This window comes from Pimephales promelas, chromosome 2, assembly GCF_988280905.1.
Source record: "Pimephales promelas chromosome 2, fPimPro1.hap1.1, whole genome shotgun sequence".
Taxonomy (NCBI): Eukaryota; Metazoa; Chordata; class Actinopteri; order Cypriniformes; family Leuciscidae; genus Pimephales; species Pimephales promelas.
Window position 1 is genome coordinate 17,979,010 of NC_142770.1, and position 8,303 is coordinate 17,987,312.

Genomic DNA, 8,303 nt, shown 5'->3' on the forward strand with positions numbered 1-8,303 from the left:
TAAAAGCATTGTAACATAAAGTGTTGCATTTGTTCATTTTATTGAGTTGGAATGTAAACTTTCACATTTTCATGAGCTTATTACACTCTAAAAAAATGCCGAGTTGTTTTAACCCAATTTTGAGTAAAATATGGAGAAACCCAGCCATTGGGTTAAAATTGTACTTTAAAAATGTAACCCAATGGGCAGGGTTTGTCCATATTTTACCCAAAATTGGGTTAAAACAACCCAGCATAACAAGATATGTGCATTTAAAACATGTTAGAACAAACATGCACTCTAAAAATGCTGGGCTGTTTCAACCCAAATTTGGGTCAAATATGGACCAAACCAAATGTTGGGTTAAAAATGTAATTGAAAAACGTACAGTTGAAAGTGAAAGTTGAAATTGGGTTCAAATTTGATATTAAAATTTTAACCCAACATTTGGGTTTGTCCATATTTGACACAAATTTGGGTTTAAACAACCCAGCATTGTTTAGAGTGTGATAGCAGTGTGTGTGTGTGTGTGTGTGTGTGTGTGGATGGGTTAAATGCAGGACAACTTCTGAGTATAAGTTAGGCTACTACATGTAAAAAAAAAAAAAAAAATGTCTGCCTCAAATTTAAGTACAATCAACTTGGCTCTTTAATTATTTCACATATTTTTATTTTTCACATATTCATATATTATCATATTTAGCTTCCTTCTGGGTGATTTAGGCTGTCAGAAGTCTTGTCCTGTGAGTGTGAAGGGTCAATGACAGGTATCTGACTCACATGACTAATTTATGCATGTAGATTCACGCGCTCCGCGCTGTTATATTGCTTACGTCTGAATATTAAACTCATATTCGCGGTGAGTCATATCACACCAGAGCTCTGTAGGAAGTGATACGTCACGCGGGGAGCTGTCAATCAATTCCAGTCTATTATTGCGGTGACATAAAGCACGCAACACATAATCTCAAATGCATGTTTAAATATGCTATATCGTACAGCAGGTTCAAATCAACTATGCTGAAAAAAAAAAAAAAAAAACTTAAGCCGTTGAGGTGTTATTCAGTAATGGGTAAACAAACAGGCACAGCTAATCTAATTTAATAGAGATGGGGCGCCATCTAATGGTATAGACCATTTCACAAGATGTAAACAACACTGGTCCAGATCGAAGCACTTCCTGTTTCAGTTTTTTAACACTACATAAAAGCTGGGATAAAATACAACCAACAGAACATATAAAACTGAATCAAAAAGTCAAACAAACATCTTTAAGATGTTTTCTTTACATGTGAAATAAAGAAAACAGTTATAAACTGAAACAGGAAGTGTTTCTGGGCCAGTGTTGTTTACATCTTGTGAAATGGTCTATAGGCCTATGACACACTCTTGGCTCTTTTTAACCTTCATAGACACTATATCCCACCTTATTTTGCACATATACCAACACAGCTATCATTATCCAATTAGATTGATATTCTAAAGGTAATATCAATATTTATATTAATATCTGTATTAAATACAGGTTTGCAATATCAAGCAGGCTGCAGCATAACGGACTGTTTTTTGTACAGCTACAATAACTGGCATTGAATGACACAGGAAGCCGCATCAAGTTCCTACAATCGGCCGCGCCGCTCTTTACAGGTGTGTACACCTGTAGGCTACAGGTAAATGGCCTATGTTTGTTTTCTCACACAAACCGCTCGTTTCGTGTCTTAGGCCATCAATGTGTACTTACATTTACGAGTCATTAAATCATGTTTAATATGGACTTCTCTGTGCACGCTCTTTGAGGTGGTGACCATAGACTTCCATTATATGACTGACAGACAAGAACGGGTTGACCTAAAAATATCAAAATTGAAAATATTGTGGAAACAAAGACACCTACATCTTGATGCCCTTGAGGTAAGATAAAACACACCAAAAATTAATTTCAAAGTGAACTATCCCTTTAATGTGCATGTTTATTCAGATGTATGTGGCTACAAGTGTGAAAGTTGTGGATTACACATTTAATATAGGGTTATTAGGATCCATATAAAATATAGCTGTAAGCAGCAATTAGGGGGGTCAAGGGCAAAGTGACGAGCTAAGAAAACATGGCAGGGAGCATCAGAACATAATAATGATTTGACAAATTAAGTTTTAATGCTTTGCAGAGATATAGCTTTACATCCATTTTGGTGTGCTCTTCGTCTGATTTGTCAAAACCTCACAGTTCAAAAGTTATTGGCAGAAGCATAAGTGCAAATTTGGACAGTTGGTGGTGCTTATGGGTTTGATTTGAAGACTCCCAATTTGCTGTGGTTATTGTTCATTTTGCTGTGGTTATTGTTTATTGTTATTTCAACTTCCAGATAATATGACAGGTACACTAATATGCATTAATACATGATTCATTACTTCATTGTTAGTGCAAATTCATGTACAAATTTCTACAATTACTAAATGACTAGTTAATAATGACGTGCCCCAACAAGTAAAGTCATAACATAATGATGCCTTTGCAAATCATTAGCTAAGGACTAATTAAATCAGACAACTGGAAGTTGAAGTGCATAGCTTTGACTAATTGTGGTAATTACACATTCATTTACACTGTTAGTTCATAAAATATGTTATTAAGGAATTAATACACAATGACACATTGAATTAAAAGCAATGCATGTATTACTTAATCTATTAATCATATAGACCTTTATCAGTTGCTGATGTAGTAATCGTTAATTAATGGTTTAGATCTTCATGAGTTATACATTAACTCATGATTATCTCATGATGAATTAATGCATATTAGAGCACCCGTATTGTAAAGTGTTACCATTATACCTTGATAATTCGTGTTAGTTCATTCATAGTGCATTAACTAATGTTGAGACACAACTTAAAAATGTAAATTAGTTAGTAGTCGACTCTTTTTGAAAAGTGTCACCATTTCATATAAATCCAAACAGTCATGCTTAAAACTGGACATCTTTAAATGTTTATACAAAGGCCATAGTACTCACATAGTCATAGACAAATTAAGTGTAAAAACAAACAGCACAAGGCGTCATTGATGGCTTTGGCCTCTAGAGGCCGCTCTTGTACTTTATAATGACAGCGGTTTAGCAACGGACCGGCATCGGTATGGCTTTTTGTCCGTAACCAAGTTGCTCCAGCAATCGGTTATCGGTGCCGATTGATCGGTTTTATCGGTTGACCTTTAATATCCAGTGGCCTCAAAAGTATGTGGACAATTGAGACACAATTAAAAATGTATACATGTTGTATAGCAAAATGTTAAAACAAGTGTCCATTATTTTAAAGAAATATAACACAGGTATACAAAAATAATCGATTGAGGTTCTGCTAGGACGCAGCATGAAAAAGGACGTAGGCCCTGTTTACACCTGGTATAAAGATGCATTTTGGTCAATCGAATCAGAAGTAGACGAAGGAGACACTTACCCGTACACACCTGGTGTTTTAATCCGTCTCTTCAATCCACTTTCAACCACTTCTCCTGATTTCTTCGAGGGGAGGGTTTATGGGCGGGTAAATGGATGGATCTTTCGATCTAAAGGACTGAATAAAGTCATACAAATTTACATATAACTGAAAACGACAGAAAACAACACAAGGCCAGCCGAACGCTGTGAGTGTGTGTTAGAAATCAGGAATGGCGAGAGAACATTGTGCTTGGTATGTTTTTCAACTTCCAACCAAACATGTATCTATCGTCAGTTAGATGACGCCCTAGGATCGCGTCTAACCCTAAGCCTACCCTACCCCAGACCTAAACCTACCCAACTGACGCTAAAGGGTGCCTAAAGCATCAGATATTGAAGCATGGTCAAAATTGTAAGTTAGATGACGCCTTGGGATGAGAATACGTTTATGGCGGCGCAATAATGTTACAATAGTAACTGTACAAAAGAGTGAGAAACCATTCTTTTATTTTACATACTAACAATATATTTATCATAATGTGTCATAAACATCTAATTTGCTAATAAAATAAACATTAAAATGATTACTTGTGCCATTGAAGTAAGAAAAAATATATGTGATGATGTCTATATATGTGATATCAGAGACAATTTCCTTAAAATGATCTCATAGTATTCTAAAACATTTCACTCTAAGCTGCAAAGCAGATGACATATGGATCCTGAGACATGGCCACGTGTTGTGGTCTTGATTTAAACACTTCACTATATGATGAATTCTGGTTTCAAACGAAGTTTTTAAGATCAAATAGACAAACTTAAGAAATGTTGAATAATTTGAAATACCCCGTTTATATAACAATATGTGCATGTAGAACCGGAGGTAATGCGCACTTCTGAACTATGATGAATGACCTGCAGAGGGCAGCAGAGGATAATAAATGCAATTTTAGATAAATGACTGGGTTTATTCTGATAAGTGTTTGTTTTGAGATACAACAGCATATTCGCGAATTAATCTTAAAAAAAACAAAACAACAACAAAACAAAAAAAAAAGATTATTGAAAACAATTGCACCATTACAGTTTCTGAGTGCGGAAAAGAAAACAATAGTTTGGCCTCTAGGTGGCGCCAAATGAAAAGTGCTAAATTTGTGTTCTGACATCACGTCACAAACATACCGCATCTGCATACCGCGAGACAAAATGGCACGTATTTTCTGAAAATAGTTCATTATTTCGTGTTGCAAAATGTAATAATTCTGAGTTTATAACTTAGATTATAATTGTGAAATATTAGCATGTAAAACGAAGTGCAACACATTTAAATAGTAGGCTACTGGAAATTAGATTATTATGGATTTCAAAAATGGTCATAAAATATTATTAGACTAACAACCGATTTTCTGTTTTCTATAACACATACAAAAAAAAAAAAAAAAAAAAAAAAAAAAAAAAAAATCAATGGGCTATTAAAATGTACATAACCTAAAAGGAAAATGAAGAGAAACACGACGCATTTCCTGATCTTTTTGACAATCTTTGTGTTTATTGTAAGTATTGCATTTAACTCACAGCTAGAATCAGAGTGCATGTTTACAAAGAATGGCCACAAGTTCATCAGGACCTCTGTCCTTCCAGGGTGGAAAAGCTTCGCCTTTAACAGACCCTATTATTTCCCAGAGTCCCTTGACAAAACACAGATCCGTTTAGCATTTCTCTTTTCCTCCGGAGCGACTGAGATCAGAGACGTGGGAGAGCCGGTGCCAGACCAGCACCATTTCTCTAATAAGTGTCGTGTTGAATACGGGCCTGGATCGGCACGGTGGTCACAAAAGAACACGGTCCATTCTCTTCAGGGAAAAAAAATAAATTAAATAAAACGAGAAAAAAAAGCACTGGCATTTCTCAGTATGGGCCCTGGCTTTAAATAGTGCAGATTATATCATAAAACAATATAAATGAAAAGGAGAGACGATAAAAGAAAGAAAAAAGCAACGTGTCCTCGGTGGAGGATGACGACAGAGGTTCTCGTCTGTGGTTTGGCCTGGTGTTGATAGATAGAGCACCGCTTTGAATTCGATTCCATGACGTTCCCTCGCGCAACCGAAACGGTTCTAAACACAAAGAATTTACACCCGACTAAAAAAGTCAACACTAAAACTCTCTTAACAGGGGCGAGTAGAACTACTCCACATATGGGCCGCTCAGCATCCAATAGCATTTGGTTGATACTGGATCGGGACACCTAGCAGATGTCCGTGCTGCTCCATTTCAGGCAGAATGATCACAAATCTTGGCTTAATACGCACTAAAAAGCAGCTCTGCGTTTGAGGGAGAAAAATAAAATAAAATAATATATCATAAATGGGGAGAATTTAACGGTTTTAAGACCGAACTATGGAACAGAACTGAAAGAGGGGAATGATTATAGATCTGAGGGACAAAATAAGTTAACCTTTTTAACGTCCGATTTCGGATTAAGGAAAGAAAATAAATACGACTTGAGGAAAAGGTAATCAAGTCTGAATGGTTCTTTTCACACAAAATAAAGTGAAAAAAAAGTTTAACATACAGTACAGCGGGAGACAAGAGCTTGAAGCGCTTCGGGACAAGTTCGGGTGCTTTCACACAGGGCATGTATGCTGCGGACCGAGTCCCGGAACTGGTTTCACACTTAAATCGTGTCTAGATTTTAATTCAAAATGCACTTTTTTGAACCATACACAATTTAAATATATATATATATATATATATATATATATATATATATATATATATATATATATATTTTTTTTTTTGCAAGACTTTTTTTAGTCTGGACTGTATGGAAGCTCGTTTCCGCCACAGAATGAAAAATAAAAAAGGTAGACTTTTTATTTCACAATTCTGACTTTTTTTTCTCACAATTGCGAGTTTATATCTCGCAACCCTGACTTTATTTCTCAGAAATGTGAGATATAAAGTCAGAATTGCGTGATATAAAGTCGCAATTTCGAGACGTAAAGTCAGAATTGAGAAATATAAACTCAGAATTGCATGATATAAAGTCGCAATTGCGTGTTATAAAGTCAGAATTGCGAAATATAAAGTAAGAATTGCTAGATATAAAGTCGTAATTTCGTGTTATAAAGTCAGAAATGTGTGATATAAAATCAGAATTGTGAGATTTAAACTGTTCTGAGGGGCAAAAACTCACAATTGCGAGTTGAGACATATAAACTCGCAATTATGTGTTATAAAGTCAGAATTGTGAGATAAAAGGTCGCAATTCTGTCTTTTTTTCCTCAGAATTGCCGCTTTATATCTCGCAATTCTGACTTTATATCCTATTTCTCACAATTATTTCTCACAATTCTGACTTCATATCTCGCAATTGTTTTTTTGTCTTGTCTTGCAAATTTTTTCTTATTCGGTGGCGGAAACGAGCTTCCATAGGACTGAATTCAGAGTGCGGTAAGCAATTTTCTTGCTCATTTACAATTATCCTTCAAGCACCTGAAGCAAAAGGATTTGTTTTAACTTTTTGGAGCGCAATATTTTTTTTCTAGTTTACACTTGAATCCATTTTATCATTGATTCTAGCATTTGTGACGGCGCAGGATAGAAAACAGGATGCGGACAATACTTCGTGTTTTATATTAATACGGTACTATTAAGCGCACCGGAGTGAAGGACACTTGGGTTTACTGTATGTGTCGCACGAAGGCGTCTGGATTGAGAGCCTCTCATTGGCCGATCAGATTGCACCCACTCTCACTCTCATCCAAGGTAAACCATCACCAAAGACATGCGTTTTTGTTGAGCACCCAGGTTACTTTGCTTTGAGTCTGAGTGGCTTTCACATTCACCCCGAATCGCACCACAGTTCCAGTGCACCTCTTGGGTTCAGCACTCCGGTGCGTTCAGGGGTCCGAACGACAGCTTTCACAGCACCGATTTTACACGAACCGTGTTCCGTTTCGAACTAAACCGCCAGTGTGAAAGCACCCTCTGACGCACCGCTCACTCCACATCCACAGCACACGATACTAGTATTGGAATGCCTTTCAGCTTCAAAACGATAAATATTTCGCGCCACTCAGAGTTAGCACACTTCTACAGAGGTCCACACTGCCTGCGCTCACTCGTTCTTGTGTGTGATGTCCAATTTTAAGTACTTCAGCGTGTTGTCGTTTAGTTTTAAAGAAAGTCGTAAAATTCCTTGGGCAGCCACAGAATTGAAACTACTTGCGTTTCATCCAGCATAATGAACAAATAATACTGTCCATGCCACCACAAAAGACTCTCAAGAGGAAGATAGTCAATCTTTGCAAAAATATAATTTAAAATGCACATAACACAAGACATACAGCAACAGAGGCAATTTCTACCCATGGGTAACTACCTTTTTTTTTTCAACAATTTTTCAATTTTAACTTTAATTTATTAAACTATCGTATTTATGTACAAAAAAAACGAGCAAGTTGGCGTTGCTCTTTTGGACGGACACAAGCGTTGTGTCTCAAGAGTAGGAGTGCTAATGTGTTGATCCGACTACAAGAGTTTATTGCTTATTTCTGCCAGGAGAGACATCTAGTTAAACACAGGGGTGGATATTTCTCTGACATGGCGCCAGTTCTACGGAGGGCTCTATGCAGTCGAGTGCAAGATCGCTGGGTTTTAGCTGCAGCCTGGAAAGTGGTTCCACGGTTTAAATGCACCAGAAATTTCCCACAGCCATGGGATAGTTGTCTGCCGCTGTCTTTGATGAATGCAGTAGATCTTTCTGCTTTATTGGTTTCGTCACGTAGCACCAATGACAGTCCTCGTCGCCGTAGAGCAGCGACGTTAGAACCATTAGATCGGGTGAAAAGGAAATCAACAGGTTTGGGACTTCTTGTGTTG

At 36.8% G+C, this 8,303-nt stretch overlaps 1 protein-coding gene across 4 annotated transcripts in view; it reads right to left on the reverse strand.

The window, feature by feature from the left end:
- Positions 1–4,943: 4,943 nt before the first annotated feature.
- mxi1 (max interactor 1, dimerization protein) overlaps positions 4,944–8,303 on the reverse strand; it is a 25,693-nt gene continuing 22,333 nt past the window's right edge. For all 4 annotated transcript variants that reach the window (XM_039694863.2, XM_039694862.2, XM_039694865.2 and 1 more), the window contains exon 6: positions 4,944–8,303. This exon is cut by the window's right edge. The gene's annotated coding sequence lies outside the window, so the exon portion shown is untranslated.